Source organism: Plecotus auritus, assembly GCF_963455305.1.
Source record: "Plecotus auritus genome assembly, chromosome: 7".
Lineage (NCBI taxonomy): Eukaryota > Metazoa > Chordata > Mammalia > Chiroptera > Vespertilionidae > Plecotus > Plecotus auritus.
The window spans coordinates 104,039,016-104,057,260 of record NC_137774.1 but is presented as its reverse complement, the minus strand read 5'-3'; positions in this window follow the sequence as shown (position 1 = coordinate 104,057,260).

Here is an 18,245-nt window from a genome sequence, read left to right as displayed (position 1 = left end):
ATAAACCCTTTAGGTTCTTGGACAGTTAGGAAGAGTGGGAAGAGAAGACCTCAAAAGAAAATAGTACCATTAATAAGAGTGGGCCCATCTCATTCAATTAACTGAAAAAATAAAACAATATGATTGTATAAGCAGTTCATACTAGCAAATTGTTCATATTGCTTACAATAACATATTAAAATATACAGAGTAGATATACCTTTGATGCATCCACTTCATATCTGGCAGTATTAATTAGATGCTCAGTACAGGGTAGGAGCTAGAATTTTTATCCCCATTCTGTCACTTACTAGCTATGGACTTTGAGCAAGTTACTTAACTGCCTTGTGCTTTGATTTGTACATTTACAAAATAGACATATTAATAGTCCCTCCATCATAAGAGCTGTTGTATTAAATGAATATAATCAGAATAGTGTCTGACATATACTGAGTGCCTTATAAAAGTTACCTAGTTTTGTAGAAGTAGCAGCGGTCCTTATAACAGTGGAGGTGGTGGTGGTGGTAGAGGGAGAAATAGTAGTGGGTAGTAGTAAAATGATAAAAGTGCTGCCCATCATGCCTGTTGTATGAGGCAAGACAGTCAGAGTTTGTTCAGTGTCAAGCAGTGTCAAATACAAAGTACTATATTAATGTTGAATTGACTTGTGCACACAATGCTTCCTACCATACTGCAAGGTGATTTGACACAATTGATTTTTCCTCAAGAACTGAGTGAATCATCAGGTTTGTAGTCCCTGTCATTGGCACACTGATTCCAAGTAATTCATTCTCAACTTTGGCCCAGAGTGTCCGAAGGACAGCCGCATTCCTGTGTGTGTGCATGTGTGTGTCACAGAGGATACACATTGGACTGTGACTCTGTGTGTTGTAAGAACATGAGAACATCTTTTTTTAAGGAAGAAAAAGTGAGGAAAGAGTGGACATTCCTGAAAGAATTAGCCATAGTATTCATAGATCAAGAGAATCATTTGAGGAGTCACTGGTTTCATTTATTAATATCTTCAGAGCGTCCTCTTCAAAGATGACTGAAATAAGCCATTATTGAGCTTTTTAGTTGCCTTCACAATTTGTTTGTCCAGTGGGGTCTACTCAACCACATGTATTATCCAAGGAAACTGGAAAGCAGAGTGAAAAGTGGTTTTATCTTATTACCTGCATCAAAATCAGTTGCAGAGTCAGGGCAAGCCTCCAGGTCCAAAACGCAAGGAACTGGACCAGTTATTTAATTATCCAAAGAGAGTTCTCTAAAAGAAGAGATTTTCAGCATAAACAAGGGTAAGTGAGCTGACTTCAAGTTAAAAGAGAATGTGTTATTTTTTTAAAAAATAGCCTAAAGGAGTATTTCCCATTTATGAAATAAAACACACATCTAGTGAACATTCTGAGAATGGTTAACGGAATAAAGTTAAACACTCAAGATAATCACAGAGCAGAATTATACAACTGATACTGTAAGAAGATAAGTAGTGAAGGAAGTAACAATGAGTAGCTCTTATAAGATGCCTGATTTTTCCACTTTTAGCGCTGCCTAAAAAATAAAATTTCAGGCATATGAAGGAAGGGAAAAGTCCTCCATATCAATCCTAGGATTTGTGCTCATAAACATAATCATGTAAGATGAGATCATTAAGGTAGGTCCTAATCCAATATAATTGGTATCCTTTAAAAGAGGGAAATTTGGGCAGAGACAGGTAAACAAGAATGAAATACAGCAATAGAGGCAGAGACTGGAGTTATGCAGCTGCGAGCTAAGGAACACCGAGGATTGCAGGCAGGGCCCCGAAGGGAAGACAAAAGAATGCCATAAATTCCCCCTAAAGCATCCAAAAGAGCATTGTCCTCCCAACATCTTGATTTTCAGTTTCTGGCCTCCAAACTGTTAGAGAATACATTTCTATTATATTAAGCCACCCAGTTTGTGGTACATGGTTATGGCAGCCCAAGCAAACTAATACACATCTCGTCCCTATTTTCAGCCAAATCCTTTGGGTAGGATGGAACCCTGAACTCAATGAGAACAGCAAAGTCCATCTCCCTGGCCACGTGTCTGCTTCAGGGACAAACACCTGATTGACCAAGGGCCAGTAAGAACTGAGATAGTTGTTGAGCTTCTGGAAAAGAAAAACTCCTTCTTCCTTTTCCTGAGTTGCTGCCAAAACTCTCTTTTCTGTTCGGTATGAACAAGAATGTCTTATCCCTGGAAACTGCCAGTAGCCACCTTGATACAATGGTGCGGGGATCAAGGAAACAAAGCAGAGATGGTAAGAAACACAAACCGAGCTTTATTTGCAAGTTTCAGTTACTGGAACCAGTACACTCCCTTTATCACTGGAGCCAGTGAGCCGACTTTTAGAGAAGCAATTGAAACAGGAATTTTTAGGGGTGAAAAGACAGGTTTAGAAATTTTGGAAATTAAGGGGACCATGGAAGAAGCACAGGGCTTCAGAGCAGCAGAAGGTACATTTCCATAGAATAGGCAGTGGTCAGCAAACTCTTTAGTCAACAGAGCCAAATATCAACAGCACAACGATTGAAATTTCTTTTGAGAGCCAAATTTTTTACACTTAAACTTCTTCTAATGCCACTTCTTCAAAATAGACTCGCCCAGGCCATGTATTTTGTGGAAGAGCCACACTTAAGGGGCCGAAGAGCCGCATGTGGCTCGCGAGCCGCAGTTTGCTGACCACTGGAATAGGGGATCTGGAAACAGCAGAAGGTCTATATTTACAAAATAAAGGGAAGGAAACCCCTCATTCAAAGGGAGAAGAAGAAAGCCCAAAGGGGATAGGAAAACAATAAGGGAGGAGGGGAGGAAAAACCTCACATGTCCCCTGTGAGGTTCAACCTTTGAGCTCAGGAGTTACTATAGTAACCAGTCATAGTGACCAATCAGAAGAGCTATCAAGGCACAAAGATCTGCAGCCTTTATAAACCTTGGAAAAGGGAACTCAGTGGGATTCTTTCCCCCTCCCCACGTGGGAGTCTGTGCTATGAGATTCTTTCCCCTTCTCCACGTGGAAATCCGTACTTGTTCTTCAATAAATTTCCACCTTTGCTATACTACCCTCCTTCCAGTGGATTCATTCTTCGACTCTGACCAAGAGCCCGGGAACCATTCTCCCCAGGGGAACACCGCGTGTTCCAGTCCAGAAATCCCGCTTCACAGCCATTTAGATGTTTACCGGATCTCACTGGCCTCTTGAACACCCCATCAGACACCTAACATGTTAACCAAGATGGGTTTACTGAACTCAGCTTCACTGAACTTTAGAAAGCCCTCTTCCTCACAACAGCCCAGATGTCCCTTTACTTAAAGCATTTACTTTAGAAAACTTTCTGCTGTAAATTCTTTCTCTGCCCCTTTGAGATTCTTCCTCTGTCCCTTTGAGTAAATCTTTTAAAAAGTTTTACAACCCAGGAATGTCTTTCTCAAGGACCTGCGCGCCCTTCCTTTGAAATGCAATCATCAAAGGAGACAGCATCTCTATCTTCCAGTCTCTGAGGAGGGGTAGGAGCTTAGCTTCAATCAGCACCAATTAGCGAGCACAGATAGCCTAATCACACAGACCAGCAGGCCCCTGACAGCTCCAGGGATTTCCACTTGCTCACCTCACTCACAACACTCCTGCCTTGGGTTCTAGGAGAGTTGAATTCAGTCTGTCGATTGTATTGCAATTGTCTTGAATAGTCCCTCTTGCCTGTTTAACTACATCCAGTGCAATTTTTCTTTTATCTCTCAGGATCTACTCTACTCTACATTCTGCTTTCACAAACCCAGGCACTACACAAAATATTCAAAACGTTCACTATAGTGTCTTGCTAGTGTACCCTTAGTGGGACATTTTTCTGAGTAATAACACAAGAGTGGCTTGTTTCTGTGAGATGAGCAGCTTCAGTCCTTCACCCAGAGAGAGGCCACATTACCAGAATGAATAATGCCAGCAGTCCTTCCCACTGCACCTTGAATTTTTTTTTTAATTTTAGTTCATTTTATTCTGTCAGTTGCCTTCCTCTGGGCTTTCTCCCCCACCTTTTCCTCTTAGCCCTGAAGCTTTCTCTCTCCCACAGCCAGGTTTTCCTTCCAAGTCAGAACACCTGAATGTTTTTCCTTGATTATAGGAAGATAATCAGCTACATCTTCTCACACTGAGTGGGCAGACTGCTTCAGACAGGAAAATTCTTTCTGTGAAGGCAGCCCAATTTAATTGTTAGGAAAGCATGCCTGGAGGCCAAACACTTTGGTCTGTTTCATTCTGAAGTATTTCTCTTGAGTAGATACTAGGCTCCAGGTGAAATTCTCAACTAAAAAGAAATCCCTTTTTTGCCTTTTGTTTTAGTTTTACAAAATACAAACACTTAAACAAGTAAAAATTAGAAATCAGTCTTTCAATTTAAGTTTTGCTCTGGTGACATTAGTAAGTCCTGTCACCAAACAAGAACATGGCAAAGAGATAAAAATAATTCACCTTTAACTTTCTCACTTCCCCAGGCCACATCTTCCCACCTGACTGTTTGAGTGTTCTGTTTCTAGTTACACTTCCCTTAATTATTCCAAGCTCTCATCCAGAGTTCTTTTTAACTTCCTTGAAAGAATCATCAGGAAAAAGGAATAGAAGACAGGTCCTCCTCCTCAGATCTCAGGAGTCTCACGCTGGGATGGTGGATAGAATCAGAGGCTTTCTCTACTTCTCTCCTTGGAGGAATACTCCAGCAGCTCAGCAACAGTGGCTTACAGTGTCTCTCATTTCATTGTTCCAATATTGGAGAGCTCAGCCCTGCTACTAGCACTAATAAGGGAGCCACTCACTAATGTGATAGTGATATGATCAGACCATTAGTAATAAACAGATTTGTCTGTACTATGAAGACTGCCAAGGAGGGAACAGGAAGAGACTAGGAAAATCAGTTACCAGGATGTTTTGTTTATTTTTTATTGATTTTAAAGAGAGGAAGGGGGAGAGAGAAAGAGACATCAATCAGTTACCTTCTGTCAACCAGGGATTGAACCACAACCTGGATATGTGCCCTGACCAGGAATCAAACCTGCCACTTTTGTGTACGGGACAAGGCTCCAACCAACTGAGCCACATCGGCCAGGGCATGTTTTTCAGTCAAAAAATGGGAAGAAGATTGTGTTGTGGAGCAGACACAACAGAATGACCACTGGAGTCCAAGCCAATTGAAATTTAGGGAGCCTTTATTAGCCGGCCGGTGACTGCTCAGCCTTCCTCTACGCAGGGAGTCCAGAGAGCAGCCCCAACCTCAGGTGCTAGGTAGCTTTTAAGCACTAAAATCACATCCTTATTGGCAGGCTAAGTGGAACAATGGCAACCTTAAACAAAACAGTTTTTTCAGCTATATCGGCACGCTGTAAAGGTGTAAACCCACATCCTAGGCACTCGGGCTAGCAATATCCTGTACCGCTAAGCTACTGGCATCCTGTCTTGCAAGGTGCAGCTGGGTTTCATGGTCAAGGCAGTCATAGGGAAGTGCAGTTAAAATTTTTCCACTCTCTTAACAGATTGTAGTAATGGCAATGGCAGTTCATAAGGAGATTTTAGTTAGAAAAATCACTAGGCTTTGGTGATGATTGATTGGATGTAAATGAGAAGGGTTAGGGAATAAGTTTCAAGAATGACACCAGGTTTCATGCTGGAGCAACAGGGTTGAAAATAATAGCTGACAATCATTTATATTTTCTATTTGTCTAGCACTGTTCTCAGCCCTCTACATGTGGTCTGTGCGGTACACAGGTCCTCCTCTGCCAGGAATGGGGCCTTTATGGACACCAGGTATTAGACAGAGGAGGGGGTATGAGTAGTTGTAGGCACATAAAAGAGTCTTTATTGCAGCCCAAATAGCCGTTGCTACCAAGGAGCCATTAGATAAAGTTCTTCAAAGTAGCCTCACAAAGTAGTTACATAGGAGCCATTGCTAACAAAGTAGTCCGACCAAGTAGCCTCGGCCAACATAAAGCAGCCTCTCTCTGGCTGGTCAACAACATATCTTTATACCAACTTCGACAAAAGAGGCTTCTTGGCAAATAGTGATATCAATATTTGGGTTATAGAAAAGTACACCTGCGCAGTGTATACAGGACAATTGCTGTGACCTTGCTTTCGCACCTGCGTATGACAAATTGGCCTTGAGCATCTGGCGTACTTTGATTAGGGTTCCCACATAGGCTCATTAATAAAACAAAAGATTGAGGTACATATGACTGCTATTATTCACATCATACAAATTGGGAAATAAGAATATGATAAGTAGTTTGCCCTAAATCACACAGCCCGTGAGTATTGGAGCCAAACTGCGTCAGAGAGTTATTAGTGTGTTGAAACCCAAACCCTAACCCTATTTGACTGTGTCAAAATGTCCTAACTTCTTAAAATTTAGTTTGTCAAATTTGTAACAGGGAACCAGTACTGCTTAATATCTGAGGACAGGCACTCAGTTGAGTAAATTGAGATGGATGTTTAATATTATATTTTAAGTCCAATCCTAATGAATCAAGACAATAAATAGTTTTGAAGATGCTATAGTCTGAATATTTGTGTCCTCCCATATTCATATTTTGTAAATGTAAACTATAACCTAATGTGATGGTGTTTGGAGATGGGGCCTTTGGGAGGTGATTAAGTAGAGGGTAGAAGTCTCATGAATGGGATTAGTGTCCTTATAAAAGAAAGCCCAGGGAACTTCCTCACCCTTTCTGCCATTTGAAGTTACAGCCAAAAAGACAGCCATCTATGAAACAAGAAGCAGTCTCACCAGACACAGGATTTGTGATCGCTCTAAGCTTCACCTCCCAATTTATGTCATTAAAGCTACCCAATCTATGATATTTCTGTCATAGCAGCATGAAGGGTCTGAGACAGAAATAAACATTAGGTACTCAGAAGATGGATCATAGGATACTATATATGAATTTTATTCTTTCAACAAATACTTACAATCACATACTATGTGTTAAGCATTCTTATAGATATTGGAGATACAGCTGTTAACAAAGCAAACAAAACCCCATTCTTGAGAAACTCACATTCCTAAATATTTTATTTATTTCTATGTCTCTTTTGTCATGGGGACTTGAATACAGACTTTAGTTGTTGTTAACTGGTGCTCTTACTTTTTTATTAAATTTATTGGGGTGACATTGGTCAACATGAACATACAGGTTTCAGTGTGGGTGTCTATGTTACAAGATTTGTATATTGCACCAGGTGCTCACCCCCCAAAGTTAAATCTTCTCCTGTCACCATATATTAGGACCCTCTTCTTCCCCCACTGCTACTTTTTAAAAAGTACATATATACCACCTTTTCTAAGGCTCCCATATTGCCTAATTTTCCAACAGTGTAATAACCATAATTGGTATCAATGCCCATTTAGAATTACATTAACAGTGATGATTCTACAGTCCCCAAATGGATATAATCAACAAAGGAAAATGTTTACTGAACATTAGTTAGTCTGGAGACAGAGATGATACTTTACCACTCATATAATGACAGACTTTACTTAACAGACAATTTGAAATAAATGTCACTCTCTTTATTCAAATGGTACAATAGTGCAATTAAAACAAGACATTTGTCTCCAAATGTGCCTTCTTTATCAAGACTAATGCACTGGGTCATTAGCTCCAACACTGTGAATAGGTTCTCACCACCCTATTCAACTTAATCAGTGTACCAGATAATATATAAAAGAGCACACTTTGTACTGCAGCTAATAGTAGATAATGTCTCCTAAAAAGACAGCAATTGCCTTTCTATTTGATGGCTACAGAGAAGAAAAAACATATATACATTGAAGTCATTGAAAGATGTCAAAACACAGCTCTCTTATGAAGAGCAAAAGTCATAATCATCTCTTTAGAAATTAAGGATAATCTCACAAAGAGCAAATATGTCCACACACAAAGAACAGATATGTCAAAGGAGTCTTACCCTTTTTATTTCTTTAACCACAGTAAGCAGACAGACCATGGCTTTTGCCGGCCTGATGATTATTTCATACTTCTTGAAAGAGTGTTCAAATACTTAAGCAATACACTATAACATGTTCTTATAATGTAGGCTGATACTGTGTCAATTTACTTTCAAATATAAAATTGAATCAATATTAAAATTGTATCCTTAACAGAAAAAGGAAGATTTTTTTTCTCACAGTGATGGTGTAATTCTACACATTGAAGGATTTAAACTACAGTGGGAAGGCAGGGGAGGTGTGGGGGGGGGGCTGTAAGAGATCAGCTGAAGGACTTGTACGCATGCATATAAGCATAACCAATGGATACAAGACACTGGGGAGTGGGGCCAGGTAAAGGCATGTACTGGGGGGTAGGGGAGGCCGGGGGGAGGTCAATGGGGAAAAAAAAAAAGACATATGTACTACTATTTGTAATACTTCAAACAATAAATAAATAAACTAACTCGTCTACTGAATTCACTAATTCCTTAAATCCATCTTCAATCTCTATCTTTTGGTAGTTATTAAGAAGGATATTCTAACAACAGAGAACTTTCATATTCAAGAAAGCTCAGCTAAGTGCCAGCCATGTGTCAGGCAGAATGCTAAGTCCTGGCACTAAAAGTCCACCCAGGCTTCAAGTTGCTCAAGATTTAGTAAGAAAGACAGGCAAGCAAAATTGTGAGTAACTATTAAATAGTTTGGCTATCCAATAATTAGGCTTTGAAATTAATCCAGGGCCTCATATTTAAACAATTTCCTGTAGCACCATGTGAATACTGACTCAACAGGTAATGGATCAGATCAGGAATATGCAAATACCTCTTAAAATAGTAGAAAGGCTCCTAGCCTAGAAATGCATGGTTGATTTAAGGCATTGTAGAGAATCAAAGTCTTGAATAAATATCTGAGATCAACTTGCTAACATTAAATTAATGGTACTATTAAATTAATGTCTTGAGCATTTGGGGAGAGATTGATTTTGAATGTACCGCCATCCACCATCCCAAACAGGCTTTTAGGCAGCCCAATTTAATTTGGATGAAGGTATAACATTTATGTAAAGCCAGAATGCCTAGGGCAGAAGAAGGAAAAATGGCTTTTCCCCAAGATAAGTGATGGTGATGAGAGTCAAATTGTTACTGTTTTGTACTTTAAAAGACCAGTAGGTCTTAGAGTTAGGAGCTCCTCCATCTTTAAACCAAAATGCAACATGGTTGTTTCCTTGGAAAAGAACTCAAAAGACTGGCAAGGATTGATCTTATTTCCACAAAAGGTGCAAATAGGTACATTTAATAGATCTCTACCAAGCACCAATCTATTGAATCAGAAGTGGAGCCAATTCCATTTGGCCAGCTGTGTGAGGAATTGTGCAGAAATCCAAAGCTGGTTAGATTACTTCGCAGCTTTTTACTCTGGCCAATTGTCTGGCTAATCTGGCCATGGTTCAGCTCTGCATAAAGGGAGAAAAAATGAATTGGCCAAGCAGTCACAAATATCTGCTTTGCACAATAGCTAAATTTCTCATTTTAAATAGATAGCATGAGTTTCTCAGCATGAAGTTGCAGTATTACCATATCTATCTATTGTGAGACCCTGATTAAATGAAGTTCCTAGTCCTGCAAAAGCAACTCTAGCTTAAGATAAATTTACCAATAAAATGCAACCTGGTAAGGACATGATTTGAACATGATCCCGCCCTAGCCGGTTTGGCTCAGTGGACAGAGCACATGCCTGCGGACTGAAGGGTCCCAGGTTCAATTCCAGTTAAGGGCACATATCTGTGTTGTGGGTTTGATCTCTAGTAGAGGGCGTGCAGGAGGCAGCTGGTCAATGATTCTCTCTCATCATTGATGTTTCTATCTCTCCCTCTCACCTTCCTTTCTCTGAAATCAATACAAAAATATATATATATTTTTAAAAATGAACTTGATCCCTCCCACACTGACCATACCTGATTGGACCAAGGATTGGTGTCCAAACCATAGAAGGCCATAGATAGCCTTGGCAGAAGAAGTAGGTGATTAAAATACAGGGTCTGTCAGATTATTTTTAGAAAATTTGACATTACTTCAAAAAGAGTCAACAAACATCAGCATGAATTACAGTGGAGAGATGCAGAAAGAATACAGTAAAGAGAAGCCCAGAGTCAACAGAGACAAGACAGCAGCAGAAGTAATAGGTAAGTAGAATGCATAAGGATGGTCGGTAGTAACTGGCGGACACAAGTTGCAGAGTCACCATAACACTGGAAAGGAAGACTACAGCTGTTGTCATAGCCTTCATAATATCCTGGTTCTACCTGCATTTAAATAAACAATTGGGGTCTACCTGCAGTTATATAAACAATTCCTTGCCTCTCTGTACCTATCCTTCCTAGAAAACCTAACTAAGCAAGGTTTAGCTAATAGCTAATTGTGTTCTATTTCTTGCAATATGGAAAAGATACCATATTTTAAGAAGCATTAAAATATAGCCCTTCTTATTCAAACAATTTATTTTCACAACGCTGTTTTTAAAAGATGATAAAATACCAGTACTGTGCTGTTTTCATTACTATGGCCATGGCATAAAAACAGACACATAGATCAATGGAATAGAATAGAAAGCCCAGAAATAAACCCATGTCTACATGGTCAATTAATATTTGACAAAGGAGGCAAGAATATACAATGGGATAAAGACAGTCTATTCAATAAGTAATGCTGGGAAAATTGGACAGATATTTGCAAAAAAAAAAAAAAAAAAAAGAAGAAGAAGAAGAAGAAGAAAAACTAGACCACCTCCTTACACCATATAAAAGAATAAACTCAAAATGGATTAAAGACTTAAATGTAAGACTTAAAACCATAAAAATTCTAGAAGAAAACATAGGCAGTAAAACTTCAGACATTTCTCATAGCAATATTTTTTCTGACATATCTACTCAGTCAAGGAAAACAAGAGAAATTATAAATAAATGGGACTACATCAAACTAAAAAGTTTTTGCACAGCAAAGGAAACCATCAACCTACCAAATGGAAGAACATGTTCACCAATGATACATCTGATAATGCATTAATATGCAAAATTTATAAAGAACTCATACTACTCAACATCAAAAGAATAAATGCTCCACCTGAACAGACAGCTCTCCAAAGAAGACATAGAGAAGGCCAATAGACATATGAGAAGATGGTCAACATCACTAGTTGCCAGAGAAATGCAAGTTAAAACCACAATGAGGTATCACCTCACAATGGTCAGAATGGCTATTATAAATAAATTCACAAGTGACAAGTGTTGGCAAGGTGAGGAGAAATGGGAACCATTGTGCACTGTTGGTGGGAATGCAGACTGGTGCAGTTACTCTTAAAAAACAGTATGGAGTTTTCTCAAAAAATTAAAAATAGAACTGCATTATGACCCAGCAATTCCAATTCTGAGGATTTATCTGAAGAAAATCAAAACACTAATTCAAAAGAACATATGCACCCCTATGTTCATTGCAGCATTATTTACATTGCTGCAATGAACATAGGGGTGCATATGTTCATTGCAGCATTATTTACATTAGCCAAGCTATGGAAGCAACCCAAGTACCCAGCAATAGACAAATGGATAAAAAAGCTGTGGTACATGTATACAATGGGATATTAATCAGTCATAAAAAAGAATGAAGTCTTACCATTTGTGATAACATGGATTGACCTACAGCAGGGGTCCTCAAAGTTTTTAAACAGGGGGCCAGTTCACTGTCCCTCAGACTGTTGGAGGGCCGGACTATAGTTTAAAAAAAAAATGAACAAATTCCTATGCGCACTGCGGGCCTGGGACCAGTCGGCTGCTAAGCAGGACAGGCAGTGGCACCCGGTGGGCTGGATAAATGTCCTCGGCGGGCCGCATGTGGCCCACGGGCTGTAGTTTGAGGACGCCTGACCTACAGGGTATTAAGCTCAGTAAAATAAGTCAAAGAAAGAAAAATACCATATGATTTCACTGATATGTAGAATCTAAAGAGCAAAATAAAAGAACCAACAAAATTGAAACAGGCTCATAAACACAGAGAGAGATAGGGAACTGGTGGTTGCTAGAGAAGAGTGGGAGTTGGGAGACTGGGTTTTCAAAAGATGGGAGGGAATATAGCCAACAATATTATAATATTATAATAACTATGTATAGTGTCAGATGGGTACTAGGTTTATCAGGGTGATCACTCTGTAACTTACATAATGTCCAATCACTGGGTTATACACCTGAAACTAACATAATATTGTATGTCAACTGTAATTGAAAAATAAAAATTATTTTTAAATAAATAAATAAAATTATGTGTTAATAAGGGAAGTAGTACCAAGACGGCGGCATAGGTAAACACCTAAACTGCTGCCTCGCACAACAATTTCAAAACTACAACTAAAAGACAAAACGTCTATCACCCAGAACCACAGGAAAACTAGCTGAGTGGAAGTTCTACAACTAGAAGGAAAGAGAAAAGAGCATTAAGACGTGCACAAGCACTGAAAAGCTGAGGTACGGAGGCGCGCGAATCAGGCTGGCAGCGGGCGACTGGTTGCACTGCTTTTTTCAACCCAAAGGGAAACAAGCTCCCGATTACTCTGAACTCCAGTTTCTGAGGAGACGCTGGGGACCCAAAATCCTATGGGGAGAAGCTGGACTGTATGCCATCAGGTTGGAAAGTAAGGGTGGCTTTCTTGCAGAGGTGCACACAACAATCATTGTTTACTGTGCTGGGGTGCGGGACACGGGGACTTGGAAACGTGGAGTAGCAGAGACGGCTGCCTGGCAGCCATCGCTGTTTGCCACGCTCTGGCCTAGTGACTCCCTGAGACCCCGCCCCACACAATCTACCGTGTTTCCCCAAAAATAAGACAGTGTCTTATATTAATTTTTGCCCCCAAAGACATGCTAGGTCTTATTTTCAGGGGATGTCTTATTTTTCCATGAAGAAGAATACGGTACACATTTATTGTTAAATGAAAATAAAGGAAATTTATTACCTGTATACGATACAGTAGTACGGTAGTTGTCAACACAAACCAGACAAACTGTGAATCCTACAGTATCAAGAATTTACTCATTTATTCAATGACAATCATGTCATCATCTTCTAGAACATCATCATAACAATCCAATTCCTGAATTTCCTGGTGAATTTCTTGGGACTCCATTTCTTTCAGAATCAGTGGACCAAATCTCTCATGTTTAGCAATAGCACTGTCTTTAAATGAGTACTTCTTGTCAAGGTAGCCTGCTCGCAGTACATTTGCAATGCAACTGTCAGTGATTTTCTCCCATGAATTCTTCACCCAAGTCACAACTTCCTGCAGTTTAGGTTTCACAAAATTTCCACGCTGATTTCTCTCCATTCTATTTTCAATGTAGTCATTAATTTCCATGCGCAAATTGTCTTTGAATGGCTTGTTTATTGCAATATCAAGAGTCTGGAGATAGGCCGTCATTCCTGCGGGAATCATTATCTGATCTATTTTTCTTTTGTGAAGAAATGTCTTCATGTCTTTAGCGCGGTGAGTGCTGGCTGCATCCCAGACTAACAGACCTCTTTGGCTCCCTCGCATAACAAGTGGCAGAATTAAATCGACCCACTTCCTTATAACTGCTTGTGTGGCCCAGGCTTTTTCAGTTTCAAGAATAAAAACGCCCAAAACACGTTCAATCTTTTCCTTCTTGCCCTTAGAAATGATGAAAGGTGGGATTTTAGTGCCATCCAGACGAATTGCCAAAATACAGGAAACACGTGCACTTTCGTAAGCAGTGGAGGGAATGTATGCTAAGGAGGCACCCCGCTGTTCAATTGTTGTTTGAGATGATTGGCCCATAAACACTGCAGTTTCATCCATAGCAATCATGTTGGAAAGATTGTATTTAGAGAAGTCACCATCATCAATAAAGGACTTGAATGCAAGTGCTCGCTTAATAACTTGAGTATCTTCCAACCTAAACAATGTTGTAGATCTTCTTAAAGACAGTTCACTTCGCTGAAGGAAATTATCCAGCCAGTGTTGTGATGCTTTGAAGTCTTCGGGGGCTATGTCAAACTGTGGTGCCATTGCAAGGGCAAATTCTTGAATCTGAGCCCTATTCACAACCAAAGCCTTTGCTCTCCTGTCAACAACCCATTCACAGATCAGGTCTTCCAGCTCGGAAAATAATGGTTGCCGACCTGATCCACACTTGCGCTTTTTAGCATTTCCCTTGTCCACTTGTTCAATGAGGTTACCATACTCTGCTCGCCATTTTCGGACCAATCGGATACTCAACATCTTCTCTTTGCAGAAAGCAGTAAGATTTTGGCCCCAAGAGTCTTCCACGATTCCTTTCTTGTACTCCACGGAGTAGCTTTTTCTTTTTGCGCTCATTTCTAGGGGTAAAAAAAAAGGAATTGGGGTATCAAGGTGGGGGGAGGGGGATCACTTAAAATGACACAGGGGGGATCAGAGGGGGGAATCAAAATGGCACAGGAGATCAGAGGGGGGATAACCATTTTAGTAACCCCTTTTGATCCTCCTGTGTCATTTTGATTGCCCCCTCTGATCCTCCTGTGTCATTTTGATTGCCCCCTCTAACCTTCCTGTGTCATTTTAAGTGATCCCCCTCCCACCACCCCTGTGCCACAGAACACCTTCACCAGACATCCCCCCTACACCTTTATCAGACATTTACCCCCTGGGGCCTGCCTGGGGACTGTCACTGGGCTTGCTGGGGCCTGGATCTGGGCTGGAGCAGGGTCTGCCACTGACTGAGAACCTTCAGTCATCATGAAGGCGGCCGCGAGCATCAGGTAGTATCACCAGAGACAGACCAGCACTCACCACCTTCACTGCGTCCCGTCCGCTCTAATCTTCCTGTTCTTCTACATGCATCTGCGAAAGTCTCCTCCTCTCTCCCGCCCCGCGCTCACCGCTCACTCCGACCTCCGCTCCGTCTCCACACAGCAGTGACGTCAGGACTCCGCGTAACATCACTGGTTGCTAGACGCCAGTTGGGGCGGCCCTAGCGACCAGTTTACGGTAAATTAATTTTCATTCTGAGACAGAGCCTGGAGGCCTTATTTTCGGGGGATGCCTTATATTTCACTCAGAAGGAAACCTGTAAGTAGGTCTTATTTTTGGAGGGTGTTTTATTTTCGGGGAAACACGGTACAAACCCACCCAAGCTCCACGCAGTGGCTTTTGCATATAAATGGTCTGCCCTATCGCAGCTTAACCTAACAAACTGCAGTTCTGGTCAGACAGCTCCAAAACCTCCAACCCCCAAGCAAAGAGGAGAAAACTGCAGTTCTCGCTGTACCTCCTGCTGAGTGGCCTCAGACAGTAGCTGAACTGCACCCCATTGGAGATCCAGAAGCTAGTGTATCTAGTGGTCAGTGTGAGACGACACCAGATTTCAACTACTCACATCCATAAATGACACATTCAATAGGCAGACTCAGTGAGCACCAAAGCCCCACTGAAGCAAGTCCTGCCCCATAAGCGTGTCTCCAGCATAGCAGTTCTTCCATTATAGACACAGCGGGTCCTCACAGCCAATTGGCCTGGAGGTCACTTCCTCCCAGTGTACCAACAGCAATCAAGGCTTTTCTACACTAAGACTTTGCACTCAGCCCACAAATGGGTATACCAAGAGTGTCAACCTCAGGTGAAAGGCTGAACCACTGGTCACCTACCACAGAAAACCACTCCAGGGAAGCAGCAAAATGCGGAGACAAAGAAACATGTCACGAATGAAAGAAATGGAGGAAAGCAAACTACTGGACATAGAGTTCAAAACCACATTTATAAGGTTACTCAAGAATCTTCTAAAAACCGCTGAGACCTCCGAGGAGCTTAGTGAGACCTTCAAGGACCTTAATGAGAATGCCAAAAAAATAGAAAAGGACCAGTCAGAAATTAAGCATACACTGTCTGAAATAAAGAATATACAGAAATTCAACTGTTGATCAAAGGACCCCAAGAATCAAACCAAAGATCTGAAATATGAGGAAACAAAAAAACACTCAACCAGAAAAACAAAAAGGAAAAAGAATCCAAAAATATGAAGATAGTGTAAGGAGCCTCTGGGACAACTTTAAGCATACCAATATCCGAATTTTTGGGGTGCTAGAAGAAGAGGGAGAGCAAAATATTGAAAACCTATTAGAAGAAATAATGACAGAAAACTTTCCCTACCTGGTGAAAGAAATAGACTTACAAGTCCAGGAAACGCAGAGAACCCCAAACAAGAGGAATCCAAAGAGGACCACACCAAGACACATCATAATTAAAATGCCAAGGGCAAAAGACAAAGAGAGAATCTTGAAAGCAGCAAGAGAAAAACAGTTAGTTACCTACAAGGGAGCACCCACACGACTGTCAGCTGATTTCTCGGCAGAAACTATGCAGGCCAGAAGGGAGTGGCAAGAAATATTCAAAGTGATGAACAGCAAGAACCTACAACCAAGATTACTCTACCCAGCAAAGCTATCATTCAGAGTTGAAGGTCAGATAAAGAGCTTCACAGACAAGAAAAAGCTAAAGGAGTTCATCACCACCAAACCAGGATTACATGAAATGCTGAAGGGTATTCTTTAAGAAGAGGAAGAAGAAGAAAAAGGTAAAGATAAAAATTATGAACAACAAAATGACAGCAAATATATACCTACCAACAAGGTGAATCTAAAAATCAAGTGAATAAAAAAATCTGATGAACAGAATGGACTGATGAATATAATAGAATCAGGGACATAGAAAGGGAGTGGACTGACAATTCTCAGGGGGAAGGGGGTGTGAGGGGTGCGGGAAGAGATTGGACAAAAATCTTACACATATGGATGAAGACAGTGGCTGGGGGTAAGGGCATGGGGTGGGGTGGGGAATCAGGTGGAGGGGAGCTAGGGGAAAAAAAAGAGGAACACCTGTAATAATCTGAACAATAAAGATTTATTTAAAAAATTAAAAAAATTATATGTTAATAAAACAATCCTCTATATAATAAAAGGATAATATGAAATCAACCAAACAGCAGAATGACTGGTCGCTATGATGTGCACTGACCATCAGGGGGCAGATGCTCAACGCAGGAGCTGCCCCCTAGTGGTCAGTGCACTTCCACAGCGGGGAGCGCTGCTTAGCTGCAAGCCGGGCTGATGGCTGGCAAGCCCAGCAGGGATGTTGGGAGCCTCTCCCTCCTCCACAGCAGTGCTAAGGATGTCCAACTGCAGCGTAGGCGGGCCTAAGCCATCAGTTGGACATCCCCCAAGGACTCCCGTACTGCTAAAGGGTACAGGCCATGCTGAGGGAACCCCCACCCCCCAGTGCATGAATGGCCTCTAGTAAGTAAATAAAAGATGATAAAATGGTTTATTATGTTCATGTCCTAATTTATTAACAAAATAAAACCATTTTGTGTATGGAAACTTCAATATTTTTTCAACCAAACCAATAATCATATTTTTACAAATGTATGACCAAATAAATCAAAGAGTCTTAAATTCACCATCTCTCATAAATAGAAATATATTACTTGCCATGTTCTGAAAACAAAGCAAAATAGTCCAATTGAATCATTTTCTAATCTATGAGATACAGAATACATGATGTATTTTGTCACTGTTGATTTAATACACTTTATATTTTTTCTGAGGTTTGGTAACTTGGTCCAGGTATTATCTTTTAGCTCAATGTATTGCTGTCCTTATATAAAACTGTTCTATTTTCATTTCTGTCACCAAGTGAACCTCTTGTCTCCAGCTAAAGAATACACTGTTCTTGAAAAATTAAACAAAAATCTAATCTGTGCTTAATCCTGCAAAAACCACTAGTCTCAAATCAAAATGTAGAAAGAAAAGTCTGTCCAATTATTTTTTTAAAGCTTGACTACTGGGTCTCCAGTTATTTGCATGGTATCTGTGGTAAACTTGTAATGATGACTCCCAAATACGTATCTATACAGATGTATGGAATAGTTCCCTTTTGAAGTTACTCTTCAAACAGGATTGTCCTATTCTTATTTTCAACTTCATTATCTAAATTAAACTTGACTTAATTTACTATCAAAAGTCCTTGAGTCAAAAATACATTAAGTATGACTTTTTTTATATAAGCTATAGTTGTATCACAGAATAACTATATGCTAATGACTATATTTCAGAAGAACTAAAAGTATAAACATGAGCCATTAAGTATCTGAAGATGCTTTCTTTTTATAATTCACTGTTTCATACCTTAAAAGACTTAAGTTTTACTAATCCTAAAAATATTCTTTTTGTT